A 16,000-nucleotide genomic window follows, 5' to 3' on the forward strand; every position below is an offset into this window, starting at 1 on the left:
GAATGTCCAATTGCATTTTCTACAGAAAGAGTGTTTCAGAAAGGCTCCATCAAAAGTAAGGTTCAACTCTGTTAGTTGAATGCACAGAACAGAAAGAAGTTTCATACAATGCTTCTGTGTAGTTTATATTTGAACATATTCTTTTTTCCACTATTACCCACTTAGCGCTACGAATGTCCAGTTGCATTTTCTACAGACAGAGTGTTTCAAAACTGCTCAATCAAAAGTATGGTTTAACTCTGTTAGCTGAATGCTCAGATCAGAAAGAAGTTTCACAGAATGCTTCTGTGTAGTTTATATTTGAATATATTCCTTTTTCCACTACTACTCTCTTAGCGCTCAAAATGTCCAGTTGCATTTTGTACAGAAAGAGAGTTCAGATCTGCTCAATCAAAAGTATGGTTTAACTCTGTTAGCTGAATGCTCAGATCAGAAAGAAGTTTCACAGAATGATTCTGTGTAGTTTATATTTGGAGACATTCCTTTTTCCACTATTACCCTCTTAGCGCTCCGAATCTCCACTTGCATTTTCTACAGAAAGAGTGTTTAAGAACGGCTCAATCAAAACTAAGTTTCAACTCTTTTAGTTGAACAAACAGAACAGAAAGAAGTTTCACACAATTCTTCTGTGTAGTTTTTATTTGTAGACATTCTTTTTCCCAATATAGGCCTCTTAGCGCTCAGAATGTCCAATTGCAGTTTCTACAGAAAGAGTGTTTCAGAACGGCTCAATCAAAAGTAAGGTTCAACTCTGTTAGTTGAATTCACAGAACAGAAAGAAGTTTCATACAATGCTTCTGTGTAGTTTATATTTGAACATATTCTTTTTTCCACTATTACCCACTTAGCGCTACGAATGTCCAGTTGCATTTTCTACAGACAGAGTGTTTCAAAACTGCTCAATCAATAGTATGGTTTAACTCTGTTAGCTGAATGCTCAGATCAGAAAGAAGTTTCACAGAAGGCTTCTGTGTAGTTTATATTTGAATATATTCCTTTTTCCACTACTACGCTCTTAGCGCTCCAAATGTCCAGTTGCATTTTCTACAGAAAGAGTGTTCAGATCTGCTCAATCAAAAGTATGGTTTAATTCTGTTAGCTGAATGCACAGATCAGAAAGAAGTTTCACCGAATGATTCTGTGTAGTTTATATTTGAAGACATTCCTTTTTCCACTATTACCCACTTAGCGCTCCGAATCTCCACTTGCATTTTCTACAAAAAGAGTGTTTCATAACTGCTCAATCAAAAATATGTTTTATCTCTATTAAATGAATTTACAGATCAGAAATAAGTTTCACAGAATGCATCTGTGTAGTTTTTATTTGAAGATATTTTTTTCCCTATGTAGGCCTCTTAGCGCTTAGCATGTCCAATTGCAGTTTCTACAGAAAGAGTGTTTCAGAACGGCTCAATCAAAAGTAAGGTTCAACTCTGTTAGTTGAATGCACAGAACAGAAAGAATTTTCACAGAATGCTACTGTGTAGTTTATATTTGAATATATTCCTTTTTCCACTATTACCCTCTTAGCGCTCCGAATGTCCACTTGTATTTTCTACAGAAAGAGTGTTCAGAACTGCGCAATCAAAAGTATGGTTTAACTCTGTTAGCTTAATGAACATATCAGAAATAAGTTTCACACAATGCTTCTGTGTAGTTTTTATTTGAAGATATTATTTTTCCCAATAGAGGCCTCTTAGTGCTCAGAATGTCCAATTGCAGTTTCTACATAAAGAGTGTTTCAGAAAGGCTCAATCAAAAGTAAGGTTCAACTCTCTTAGTTGAATGCACAGAACAGAAAGAAGTTTCATACAATGCTTCTGTGTAGTTTATATTTGAACGTATTCTTTTTTCCACTATTACCCACTTAGCGCTACGAATCTCCAGTTGCATTTTCTACAGACAGAGTGTTTCAAAACTGCTCAATCAAAAGTATGGTTTAACTCTGTTAGCTGAATGCTCAGATCAGAAAGAAGTTTCACAGAATGCTTCTGTGTAGTTTATATTTGAATATATTCCTTTTTCCACTACTACGCTCTTAGCGCTCCAAATGTCCAGTTGCATTTTCTACAGTAAGAGTGTTCAGATCTGCTCAATCAAAAGTATGGTTTAACTCTGTTAGCTGAATGCACAGATCAGAAAGAAATTTCACCGAATGATTCTGTGTAGTTTATATTTGAAGACATTCCTTTTTCCACTATTACCCTCTTAGCGCTCCGAATCTCCACTTGCATTTTCTACAAAAAGAGTGTTTCATAACTGCTCAATCAAAAATATGTTTAATCTCTGTTAACTGAATTTACAGATCAGAAATAAGTTTCACAGAATGCATCTGTGTAGTTTTTATTTGAAGATATTCTTTTTCCCAATGTAGGCCTCTTAGCGCTTAGCATGTCCAATTGCAGTTTCTACAGAAAGAGTGTTTCAGAACGGCTCAATCAAAAGTAAGGTTCAAATCTGTTAGTTGAATGCACAGAACAGAAAGAATTTTCACAGAATGCTACTGTGTAGTTTATATTTGAATATATTCCTTTTTCCACTATTACCCTCTTAGCGCTCCGAATGTCCACTTGCATTTTCTACAGAAAGAGTGTTCAGAACTGCGCAATCAAAAGTATGGTTTCACTCTGTTAGCTTAATGAACATATCAGAAATAAGTTTCACACAATGCTTCTGTGTAGTTTTTATTTGAAGATATTATTTTTCCCAATAGAGGCCTCTTAGCGCTCAGAATGTCCAATTGCAGTTTCTACAGAAAGAGTGTTTCAGAAAGGCTCAATCAAAAGTAAGGTTCAACTCTGTTAGTTGAATGCACAGAACAGAAAGAAGTTTCATGCAATGCTTCTGTGTAGTTTATATTTGAACATATTCTTTTTTCCACTATTACGCACTTAGAGCTACGAATGTCCAGTTGCATTTTCTACAGACAGAGTGTTTCAAAACTGCTCAATTAAAGTATGGTTTAACTCTGTTAGCTGAATGCTCAGATCAGAAAGAAGTTTCACAGAATGCTTCTGTGTAGTTTATATTTGAATATATTCCTTTTTCCACTACTACTCTCTTAGCGCTCCAAATGTCCAGTTGCATTTTCTACAGAAAGAGTGTTCAGATCTGCTCTATCAAAAGTATGGTTTAATTCTGTTAGCTGAATGCACAGATCAGAAAAAAGTTTCACAGAATGATTCTGTGTAGTTTATATTTGGAGACATTCTTTTTTCCACTATTACCCTCTTAGCACTCCGAATCTCCACTTGCATTTTCTACAGAAAGAGTTTCTCAGAACGACACAATCAAAACTACGGTTCAATTCTTTTAGTTGAACAAACAGAACAGAAAGAAGTTTCACACAATTCTTCTCTGTAGTTTTTATTTGTAGACATTCTTTTTCCCAATATAGGCCTTCTAGCGCTCAGAATGTCCAATTGCAGTTTCTACAGAAAGAGTGTTTCAGAACGGCTCAATCAAAAGTAAGGTTCAACTCTGTTAGTTGAATGCACAGAACAGAAAGAAGTTTCACAGAATGCTTCTGTGTAGTTTATATTTGAACATATTCTTTTTTCCACTATTACCCACTTAGCGCTACGAATGTCCAGTTGCATTTTCTACAGACAGAGTGTTTCAAAACTGCTCAATCAAAATTATGGTTTAACTCTGTTAGCTGTATGCTCAGATCAGAAAGAAGTTTCACAGAATGCTTCTGTGTAGTTTATATTTGAATATATTCCTTTTTCCACTATTACCCTCTTAGCGCTCCGAATCTCCACTTGCATTTTCTACAAAAAGAGTGTTTCATAACTGCTCAATCAAAAATATGTTTTATCTCTGTTAATTGAATTTACAGATCAGAAATAAGTTTCACCGAATGCATCTGTGTAGTTTTTATTTGAAGATATTCTTTTTCCCAATGTAGGCCTCTTAGCGCTTAGCATGTCCAATTGCAGTTTCTACAGAAAGAGTGTTTCAGAACGGCTCAATCAAAAGTAAGGTTCAACTCTGTTGGCTGAATGCACAGAACAGTAAGAGTTTTCACAGAATGCTACTGTGTAGTTTATATTTGAATATATTCCTTTTTCCACTATTACCCTCTTAGCGCTCCGAATGTCCACTTGCATTTTCTACAGAAAGAGTGTTCAGAACTGCGCAATCAAAAGTATGGTTTAACTCTGTTAGCTTAATGAACATATCAGAAATAAGTTTCACACAATGCTTCTGTGTTGTTTTTATTTGAAGATATTACTTTTACCAATAGAGGCCTCTTAGCGCTCAGAATGTCCAATTGCAGTTTCTACAGAAAGAGTGTTTCAGAAAAGCTCAATCAAAAGTAAGGTTCAACTCTGTTAGTTGAATGCACAGAACAGAAAGAAGTTTCATACAATGCTTCTGTGTAGTTTATATTTGAACATATTCTTTTCCCCACTATTACCCACTTAGCGCTACGAATGTCCAGTTGCATTTTCTACAGACAGAGTGTTTCAAAACTGCTCAATCAAAAGTATGGTTTAACTCTGTTAGCTGAATGCTCAGATCAGAAAGAAGTTTCACAGAATGCTTCTGTGTAGTTTATATTTGAATATATTCCTTTTTCCACTACTACTCTCTTAGCGCTCCAAATGTCCAGTTGCATTTTCTACAGAAAGAGTGTTCTGATCTGCTCAATCAAAAGTATGGTTTAACACTGTTAGCTGAATGCACAGATCAGAAAGAAGTTTCACAGAATGATTCTGTGTAGTTTATATTTGGAGACATTCCTTTTTCCACTATTACCCTCTTAGCGCTCCGAATCTCCACTTGCATTTTCTACAGAAAGAGTGTTTCAGAATGGCTCAATCAAAACTAAGGTTCAACTCTTTTAGTTGAACAAACAGAACAGAAAGAAGTTTCACACAATTCTTCTGTGTTGTTTTTATTTGTAGACATTCTTTTTCCCAATATAGGACTCTTAGCGCTCAGAATGTCCAATTGCAGTTTCTACAGAAAGAGTGTTTCAGAACGGCTCAATCAAAAGTAAGGTTCAACTCTGTTAGTTGAATGCACAGAACAGAAAGAAGTTTCATACAATGGGTCTGTGTAGTTTATATTTGAACATATTCTCTTTTCCACTATTACCCACTTAGCGCTACGAATGTCCAGTTGCATTTTCTACAGACAGAGTGTTTCAAAACTGCTCAATCAATAGTATGGTTTAACTCTGTTAGCTGAATGCTAAGATCAGAAAGAAATTTCACAGAATGCTTCTGTGTAGTTTATGTTTGAATATATTCCTTTTTCCACTACTACGCTCTTAGCGCTCCAAATGTCCAGTTGCATTTTCTACAGAAAGAGTGTTCACATCTGCTCAATCAAAGGTATGGTTTAACTCTGTTAGCTGAATGCACAGATCAGAAAGAAGTTTCACCGAATGATTCTGTGTAGTTTATATTTGAAGATATTCCTTTTTCCACTATTACCCTCTTAGCGCTCCGAATCTCCACTTGCATTTTCTACAAAAAGAGTGTTTCATAACTGCTCAATCAAAAATATGTTTTATCTCTGTTAACTGAATTTACAGATCAGAAATAAGTTTCACAGAATGCATCTGTGTAGTTTTTATTTGAAGATATTCTTTTTCCCAATGTAGGCCTCTTAGCGCTTTGCATGTCCAATTGCAGTTTCTACAGAAAGAGTGTTTCAGAACGGCTCAATCAAAAGTAAGGTTCAACTCTGTTAGTTGAATGCACAGAACAGAAAGAATTTTCACAGAATGCTACTGTGTAGTTTATATTTGAATATATTCCTTTTTCCACTATTACCCTCTTAGCGCTCCGAATGTCCACTTGCATTTTCTACAGAACGAGTGTTCAGAACTGCGCAATCAAAAGTATGGTTTAACTCTGTTAGCTTAATGAACATATCAGAAATAAGTTTCACACAATGCTTCTGTGTAGTTTTTATTTGAAGATATTATTTTTCCCAATATAGGCCTCTTAGCGCTCAGAATGTCCAATTGCACTTTCTACAGAAAGAGTGTTTCAGAAAGGCTCAATCAAATGTAAGGTTCAACTCTGTTAGTTGAATGCACAGAACAGAAAGAAGTTTCATACAATGCTTCTGTGTAGTTTATATTTGAACATATTCTTTTTTCCACTATTACCCACTTAGCGCTACGAATGTCCAGTTGCATTTTCTACAGACAGAGTGTTTCAAAACTGCTCAATCAAAAGTATGGTTTAACTCTGTTAGCTGAATGCTCAGATCAGAAAGAATTTTCACAGAATGCTTCTGTGTAGTTTATATTTGAATATATCCCTTTTTCCACTACTACTCTCTTAGCGCTCCAAATGTCCAGTTGCATTTTCTACAGAAAGAGTGTTCAGATCTGCTCAATCAAAAGTATGGTTTAACTCTGTTAGCTGAATGCACAGATCAGAAAGAAGTTTCACCGAATGATTCTGTGTAGTTTATATTTGAAGACATTCCTTTTTCCACTATTACCCTCTTAGCGCTCCGAATCTCCACTTGCATTTTCTACAAAAAGAGTGTTTCATAACTGCTCAATCAAAAATATGTTTTATCTCTGTTAAATGAATTTACAGATCAGAAATAAGTTTCACAGAATGCATCTGTGTAGTTTTTATTTGAAGATATTCTTTTTCCCAATGTAGGCCTCTTAGCGCTTAGCATGTCCAATTGCAGTTTCTACAGAAAGAGTGTTTCAGAACGGCTCAATCAAAAGTAAGGTTCAACTCTGTTAGTTGAATGCACAGAACAGAAAGCATTTTCACAGAATGCTACTGTGTAGTTTATATTTGAATATATTCCTTTTTCCACTATTACCCTCTTAGCGCTCCGAATGTACACTTGCATTTTCTACAGAAAGAGTGTTCAGAACTGCGCAATCAAAAGTATGGTTTAACTCTGTTAGCTTAATGAACATATCAGAAATAAGTTTCACACAATGCTTCTGTGTAGTTTTTATTTGAAGATATTATTTTTCCCAATATAGGCCTCTTAGCGCTCTGAATGTCCAATTGCATTTTCTACAGAAAGAGTGTTTCAGAAAGGCTCCATCAAAAGTAAGGTTCAACTCTGTTAGTTGAATGCACAGAACAGAAAGAAGTTTCATACAATGCTTCTGTGTAGTTTATATTTGAACATATTCTTTTTTCCACTATTACCCACTTAGCGCTACGAATGTCCAGTTGCATTTTCTACAGACAGAGTGTTTCAAAACTGCTCAATCAAAAGTATGGTTTAACTCTGTTAGCTGAATGCTCAGATCAGAAAGAAGTTTCACAGAATGCTTCTGTGTAGTTTATATTTGAATATATTCCTTTTTCCACTACTACTCTCTTAGCGCTCAAAATGTCCAGTTGCATTTTGTACAGAAAGAGAGTTCAGATCTGCTCAATCAAAAGTATGGTTTAACTCTGTTAGCTGAATGCTCAGATCAGAAAGAAGTTTCACAGAATGATTCTGTGTAGTTTATATTTGGAGACATTCCTTTTTCCACTATTACCCTCTTAGCGCTCCGAATCTCCACTTGCATTTTCTACAGAAAGAGTGTTTAAGAACGGCTCAATCAAAACTAAGTTTCAACTCTTTTAGTTGAACAAACAGAACAGAAAGAAGTTTCACACAATTCTTCTGTGTAGTTTTTATTTGTAGACATTCTTTTTCCCAATATAGGCCTCTTAGCGCTCAGAATGTCCAATTGCAGTTTCTACAGAAAGAGTGTTTCAGAACGGCTCAATCAAAAGTAAGGTTCAACTCTGTTAGTTGAATTCACAGAACAGAAAGAAGTTTCATACAATGCTTCTGTGTAGTTTATATTTGAACATATTCTTTTTTCCACTATTACCCACTTAGCGCTACGAATGTCCAGTTGCATTTTCTACAGACAGAGTGTTTCAAAACTGCTCAATCAATAGTATGGTTTAACTCTGTTAGCTGAATGCTCAGATCAGAAAGAAGTTTCACAGAAGGCTTCTGTGTAGTTTATATTTGAATATATTCCTTTTTCCACTACTACGCTCTTAGCGCTCCAAATGTCCAGTTGCATTTTCTACAGAAAGAGTGTTCAGATCTGCTCAATCAAAAGTATGGTTTAATTCTGTTAGCTGAATGCACAGATCAGAAAGAAGTTTCACCGAATGATTCTGTGTAGTTTATATTTGAAGACATTCCTTTTTCCACTATTACCCACTTAGCGCTCCGAATCTCCACTTGCATTTTCTACAAAAAGAGTGTTTCATAACTGCTCAATCAAAAATATGTTTTATCTCTATTAAATGAATTTACAGATCAGAAATAAGTTTCACAGAATGCATCTGTGTAGTTTTTATTTGAAGATATTTTTTTCCCTATGTAGGCCTCTTAGCGCTTAGCATGTCCAATTGCAGTTTCTACAGAAAGAGTGTTTCAGAACGGCTCAATCAAAAGTAAGGTTCAACTCTGTTAGTTGAATGCACAGAACAGAAAGAATTTTCACAGAATGCTACTGTGTAGTTTATATTTGAATATATTCCTTTTTCCACTATTACCCTCTTAGCGCTCCGAATGTCCACTTGTATTTTCTACAGAAAGAGTGTTCAGAACTGCGCAATCAAAAGTATGGTTTAACTCTGTTAGCTTAATGAACATATCAGAAATAAGTTTCACACAATGCTTCTGTGTAGTTTTTATTTGAAGATATTATTTTTCCCAATAGAGGCCTCTTAGTGCTCAGAATGTCCAATTGCAGTTTCTACATAAAGAGTGTTTCAGAAAGGCTCAATCAAAAGTAAGGTTCAACTCTCTTAGTTGAATGCACAGAACAGAAAGAAGTTTCATACAATGCTTCTGTGTAGTTTATATTTGAACGTATTCTTTTTTCCACTATTACCCACTTAGCGCTACGAATCTCCAGTTGCATTTTCTACAGACAGAGTGTTTCAAAACTGCTCAATCAAAAGTATGGTTTAACTCTGTTAGCTGAATGCTCAGATCAGAAAGAAGTTTCACAGAATGCTTCTGTGTAGTTTATATTTGAATATATTCCTTTTTCCACTACTACGCTCTTAGCGCTCCAAATGTCCAGTTGCATTTTCTACAGTAAGAGTGTTCAGATCTGCTCAATCAAAAGTATGGTTTAACTCTGTTAGCTGAATGCACAGATCAGAAAGAAATTTCACCGAATGATTCTGTGTAGTTTATATTTGAAGACATTCCTTTTTCCACTATTACCCTCTTAGCGCTCCGAATCTCCACTTGCATTTTCTACAAAAAGAGTGTTTCATAACTGCTCAATCAAAAATATGTTTAATCTCTGTTAACTGAATTTACAGATCAGAAATAAGTTTCACAGAATGCATCTGTGTAGTTTTTATTTGAAGATATTCTTTTTCCCAATGTAGGCCTCTTAGCGCTTAGCATGTCCAATTGCAGTTTCTACAGAAAGAGTGTTTCAGAACGGCTCAATCAAAAGTAAGGTTCAAATCTGTTAGTTGAATGCACAGAACAGAAAGAATTTTCACAGAATGCTACTGTGTAGTTTATATTTGAATATATTCCTTTTTCCACTATTACCCTCTTAGCGCTCCGAATGTCCACTTGCATTTTCTACAGAAAGAGTGTTCAGAACTGCGCAATCAAAAGTATGGTTTCACTCTGTTAGCTTAATGAACATATCAGAAATAAGTTTCACACAATGCTTCTGTGTAGTTTTTATTTGAAGATATTATTTTTCCCAATAGAGGCCTCTTAGCGCTCAGAATGTCCAATTGCAGTTTCTACAGAAAGAGTGTTTCAGAAAGGCTCAATCAAAAGTAAGGTTCAACTCTGTTAGTTGAATGCACAGAACAGAAAGAAGTTTCATGCAATGCTTCTGTGTAGTTTATATTTGAACATATTCTTTTTTCCACTATTACGCACTTAGAGCTACGAATGTCCAGTTGCATTTTCTACAGACAGAGTGTTTCAAAACTGCTCAATTAAAGTATGGTTTAACTCTGTTAGCTGAATGCTCAGATCAGAAAGAAGTTTCACAGAATGCTTCTGTGTAGTTTATATTTGAATATATTCCTTTTTCCACTACTACTCTCTTAGCGCTCCAAATGTCCAGTTGCATTTTCTACAGAAAGAGTGTTCAGATCTGCTCTATCAAAAGTATGGTTTAATTCTGTTAGCTGAATGCACAGATCAGAAAAAAGTTTCACAGAATGATTCTGTGTAGTTTATATTTGGAGACATTCTTTTTTCCACTATTACCCTCTTAGCACTCCGAATCTCCACTTGCATTTTCTACAGAAAGAGTTTCTCAGAACGACACAATCAAAACTACGGTTCAATTCTTTTAGTTGAACAAACAGAACAGAAAGAAGTTTCACACAATTCTTCTCTGTAGTTTTTATTTGTAGACATTCTTTTTCCCAATATAGGCCTTCTAGCGCTCAGAATGTCCAATTGCAGTTTCTACAGAAAGAGTGTTTCAGAACGGCTCAATCAAAAGTAAGGTTCAACTCTGTTAGTTGAATGCACAGAACAGAAAGAAGTTTCACAGAATGCTTCTGTGTAGTTTATATTTGAACATATTCTTTTTTCCACTATTACCCACTTAGCGCTACGAATGTCCAGTTGCATTTTCTACAGACAGAGTGTTTCAAAACTGCTCAATCAAAATTATGGTTTAACTCTGTTAGCTGTATGCTCAGATCAGAAAGAAGTTTCACAGAATGCTTCTGTGTAGTTTATATTTGAATATATTCCTTTTTCCACTATTACCCTCTTAGCGCTCCGAATCTCCACTTGCATTTTCTACAAAAAGAGTGTTTCATAACTGCTCAATCAAAAATATGTTTTATCTCTGTTAATTGAATTTACAGATCAGAAATAAGTTTCACCGAATGCATCTGTGTAGTTTTTATTTGAAGATATTCTTTTTCCCAATGTAGGCCTCTTAGCGCTTAGCATGTCCAATTGCAGTTTCTACAAAAAGAGTGTTTCAGAACGGCTCAATCAAAAGTAAGGTTCAACTCTGTTGGCTGAATGCACAGAACAGTAAGAGTTTTCACAGAATGCTACTGTGTAGTTTATATTTGAATATATTCCTTTTTCCACTATTACCCTCTTAGCGCTCCGAATGTCCACTTGCATTTTCTACAGAAAGAGTGTTCAGAACTGCGCAATCAAAAGTATGGTTTAACTCTGTTAGCTTAATGAACATATCAGAAATAAGTTTCACACAATGCTTCTGTGTTGTTTTTATTTGAAGATATTACTTTTACCAATAGAGGCCTCTTAGCGCTCAGAATGTCCAATTGCAGTTTCTACAGAAAGAGTGTTTCAGAAAAGCTCAATCAAAAGTAAGGTTCAACTCTGTTAGTTGAATGCACAGAACAGAAAGAAGTTTCATACAATGCTTCTGTGTAGTTTATATTTGAACATATTCTTTTCCCCACTATTACCCACTTAGCGCTACGAATGTCCAGTTGCATTTTCTACAGACAGAGTGTTTCAAAACTGCTCAATCAAAAGTATGGTTTAACTCTGTTAGCTGAATGCTCAGATCAGAAAGAAGTTTCACAGAATGCTTCTGTGTAGTTTATATTTGAATATATTCCTTTTTCCACTACTACTCTCTTAGCGCTCCAAATGTCCAGTTGCATTTTCTACAGAAAGAGTGTTCTGATCTGCTCAATCAAAAGTATGGTTTAACACTGTTAGCTGAATGCACAGATCAGAAAGAAGTTTCACAGAATGATTCTGTGTAGTTTATATTTGGAGACATTCCTTTTTCCACTATTACCCTCTTAGCGCTCCGAATCTCCACTTGCATTTTCTACAGAAAGAGTGTTTCAGAATGGCTCAATCAAAACTAAGGTTCAACTCTTTTAGTTGAACAAACAGAACAGAAAGAAGTTTCACACAATTCTTCTGTGTTGTTTTTATTTGTAGACATTCTTTTTCCCAATATAGGACTCTTAGCGCTCAGAATGTCCAATTGCAGTTTCTACAGAAAGAGTGTTTCAGAACGGCTCAATCAAAAGTAAGGTTCAACTCTGTTAGTTGAATGCACAGAACAGAAAGAAGTTTCATACAATGGGTCTGTGTAGTTTATATTTGAACATATTCTCTTTTCCACTATTACCCACTTAGCGCTACGAATGTCCAGTTGCATTTTCTACAGACAGAGTGTTTCAAAACTGCTCAATCAATAGTATGGTTTAACTCTGTTAGCTGAATGCTAAGATCAGAAAGAAATTTCACAGAATGCTTCTGTGTAGTTTATGTTTGAATATATTCCTTTTTCCACTACTACGCTCTTAGCGCTCCAAATGTCCAGTTGCATTTTCTACAGAAAGAGTGTTCACATCTGCTCAATCAAAGGTATGGTTTAACTCTGTTAGCTGAATGCACAGATCAGAAAGAAGTTTCACCGAATGATTCTGTGTAGTTTATATTTGAAGATATTCCTTTTTCCACTATTACCCTCTTAGCGCTCCGAATCTCCACTTGCATTTTCTACAAAAAGAGTGTTTCATAACTGCTCAATCAAAAATATGTTTTATCTCTGTTAACTGAATTTACAGATCAAAAATAAGTTTCACAGAATGCATCTGTGTAGTTTTTATTTGAAGATATTCTTTTTCCCAATGTAGGCCTCTTAGCGCTTTGCATGTCCAATTGCAGTTTCTACAGAAAGAGTGTTTCAGAACGGCTCAATCAAAAGTAAGGTTCAACTCTGTTAGTTGAATGCACAGAACAGAAAGAATTTTCACAGAATGCTACTGTGTAGTTTATATTTGAATATATTCCTTTTTCCACTATTACCCTCTTAGCGCTCCGAATGTCCACTTGCATTTTCTACAGAAAGAGTGTTCAGAACTGCGCAATCAAAAGTATGGTTTAACTCTGTTAGCTTAATGAACATATCAGAAATAAGTTTCACACAATGCTTCTGTGTAGTTTTTATTTGAAGATATTATTTTTCCCATTACAGGCCTCTCAGCGCTCAGAATGTCCAATTGCAGTTTCTACAGAAAGAGTGTTTCAGAAAGGCTCAATCAAAAGTAAGGTTCAACTCTGTTAGTTGAATGCACAGAACAGAAAGAAGTTTCATACAATGATTCTGTGTAGTTTATATTTGAACATACTCTTTTTTCCACTATTACCCACTTAGCGCTACGAATGTCCAGTTGCATTTTCTACAGACAGAGTGTTTCAAAGCTGCTCAATCAAAAGTATGGTTTAACTCTGTTAGCTGAATGCTCAGATCAGAAAGAAGTTTCACAGAATGCTTCTGTGTAGTTTATATTTGAATATATTCCTTTTTCCACTACTACTCTCTTAGCGCTCCAAATGTCCAGTTGCATTTTCTACAGAAAGAGTGTTCTGATCTGCTCAATCTAAAGTATGGTTTAACTCTGTTAGCTGAATGCACAGATCAGAAAGAAGTTTCACAGAATGATTCTGTGTAGTTTATATTTGGAGACATTCCTTTTTCCACTATTACCCTCTTAGCGCTCCGAATCTCCACTTGCATTTTCTACAGAAAGAGTGTTTCAGAACGGCTCAATCAAAACTAAGGTTCAACTCTTTTAGTTGAACAAACAGAACAGAAAGAAGTTTCACACAATTCTTCTGTGTAGTTTTTATTTGTAGACATTATTTTTCCCAATATAGGCCTCTTAGCGCTCAGAATGTCCAATTGCAGTTTCTACAGAAACAGTGTTTCAGAACGGCTCAATCAAAAGTAAGGTTCAACTCTGTTAGTTGAATGCGCAGAACAGAAAGAAGTTTCATACAATGCTTTTGTGTAGTTTATATTTGAACATATTCTTTTTTCCACTATTACCCACTTAGCGCTACGAATGTCCAGTTGCATTTTCTACAGACAGAGTGTTTCAAAACTGCTCAATCAAAAGTATGGTTTAACTCTGTTAGCTGAATGCTCAGATCAGAAAGAAGTTTCACAGAATGCTTCTGTGTAGTTTATATTTGAATATATTCCTTTTTCCACTACTACGCTCTTAGCGCTCCAAATGTCCAGTTGCATTTTCTACAGAAAGTGTGTTCAGATCTGCTCAATCAAAAGTATGTTTTAACTCTGTTAGCTGAATGCACAGATCAGAAAGAAGTTTCACCGAATGATTCTGTGTAGTTTATATTTGAAGACATTCCTTTTTCCACTATTACCCTCTTAGCGCTCCGAATCTCCACTTGCATTTTCTACAAAAAGAGTGTTTCATAACTGCTCAATCAAAAATATGTTTTATCTCTGTTAACTGAATTTACAGATCAGAAATAAGTTTCACAGAATGCATCTGTGTAGTTTTTATTTGAAGATATTCTTTTTCCCAATGTAGGCCTCTTAGCGCTTAGCATGTCCAATTGCAGTTTCTACAGAAAGAGTGTTTCAGAACGGCTCAATCAAAAGTAAGGTTCAACTCTGTTAGTTGAATGCACAGAACAGAAAGAATTTTCACAGAATGCTACTGTGTAGTTTATATTTGAATATATTCCTTTTTCCACTATTACCCTCTTAGCGCTCCGAATGTCCACTTGCATTTTCTACAGAAAGAGTGTTCAGAACTGCGCAATCAAAAGTATGGTTTAACTCTGTTAGCTTAATGGACATATCAGAAAGAAGTTTCACACAATGCTTCTGTGTAGTTTTTATTTGAAGATATTATTTTTCCCAATATAGGCCTCTTAGCGCTCAGAATGTCCAATTGCAGTTTCTACAGAAAGAGTGTTTCAGAAAGGCTCAATCAAAAGTAAGGTTCAACTCTGTCAGTTGAATGCACAGAACAGAAAGAAGTTTCATACAATGCTTCTGTGTAGTTTATATTTGAACATATTCTTTTTTCCACTATTACCCACTTAGCGCTACGAATGTCCAGTTGCATTTTCTACAGACAGAGTGTTTCCAAACTGCTCAATCAAAAGTATGGTTTAACTCTGTTAGCTGAATGCTCAGATCAGAAAGAAGTTTCACAGAATGCTTCTGTGTAGTTTATATTTGAATATATTCCTTTTTGCACTACTACTCTCTTAGCGCTCCAAATGTCCAGTTGCATTTTCTACAGAAAGAGTGTTCAGATCTGCTCAATCAAAAGTATGGTTTAACTCTGTTAGCTGAATGCACAGATCAGAAAGAAGTTTCACAGAATGATTCTGTGTAGTTTATATTTGGAGACATTCCTTTTTCCACTATTACCCTCTTAGCGCTCCGAATCTCCACTTGCATTTTCTACAGAAAGTGTGTTTCAGAACGGCTCAATCAAAACTAAGGTTCAACTCTTTTAGTTGAACAAACAGAACAGAAAGAAGTTTCACACAATTCTTCTGTGTAGTTTTTATTTGTAGACATTCTTTTTCCCAATATAGGCCTCTTAGCGCTCAGAATGTCCAATTGCAGTTTCTACAGAAAGAGTGTTTCAGAACGGCTCAATCAAAAGTAAGGTTCAACTCTGTTAGTTGAATGCACAGAACAGAAAGAAGTTTCATACAATGCTTCTGTGTAGTTTATATTTGAACATATTCTTTTTTCCACTATTACCCACTTAGCGCTACGAATGTCCAGTTGCATTTTCTACAGACAGAGTGTTTCAAAACTGCTCAATCAAAAGTATGGTTTAACTCTGTTACCTGAATGCTCAGATCAGAAAGAAGTTTCACAGAATGCTTCTGTGTAGTTTATATTTGAATATATTCCTTTTTCCACTACTACGCTCTTAGCGCTCCAAATGTCCAGTTGCATTTTCTACAGAAAGAGTGTTCACATCTGCTCAATCAAAAGTATGGTTTAACTCTGTTAGCTGAATGCACAGATCAGAAAGAAGTTTCACCGAATGATTCTGTGTAGTTTATATTTGAAGATATTCCTTTTTCCACAATTACCCTCTTAGCGCTCCGAATCTCCACTTGCATTTTCTACAAAAAGAGTGTTTCATAACTGCTCAATCAAAAATATGTTTTATCTCTGTTAACTGAATTTACAGATCAGAAATAAGTTTCACAGAAAGCATCGGTGTAGTTTTTA

Source organism: Symphalangus syndactylus, chromosome 20 (assembly GCF_028878055.3).
Source record: "Symphalangus syndactylus isolate Jambi chromosome 20, NHGRI_mSymSyn1-v2.1_pri, whole genome shotgun sequence".
In the NCBI taxonomy this organism is placed as follows: Eukaryota; Metazoa; Chordata; class Mammalia; order Primates; family Hylobatidae; genus Symphalangus; species Symphalangus syndactylus.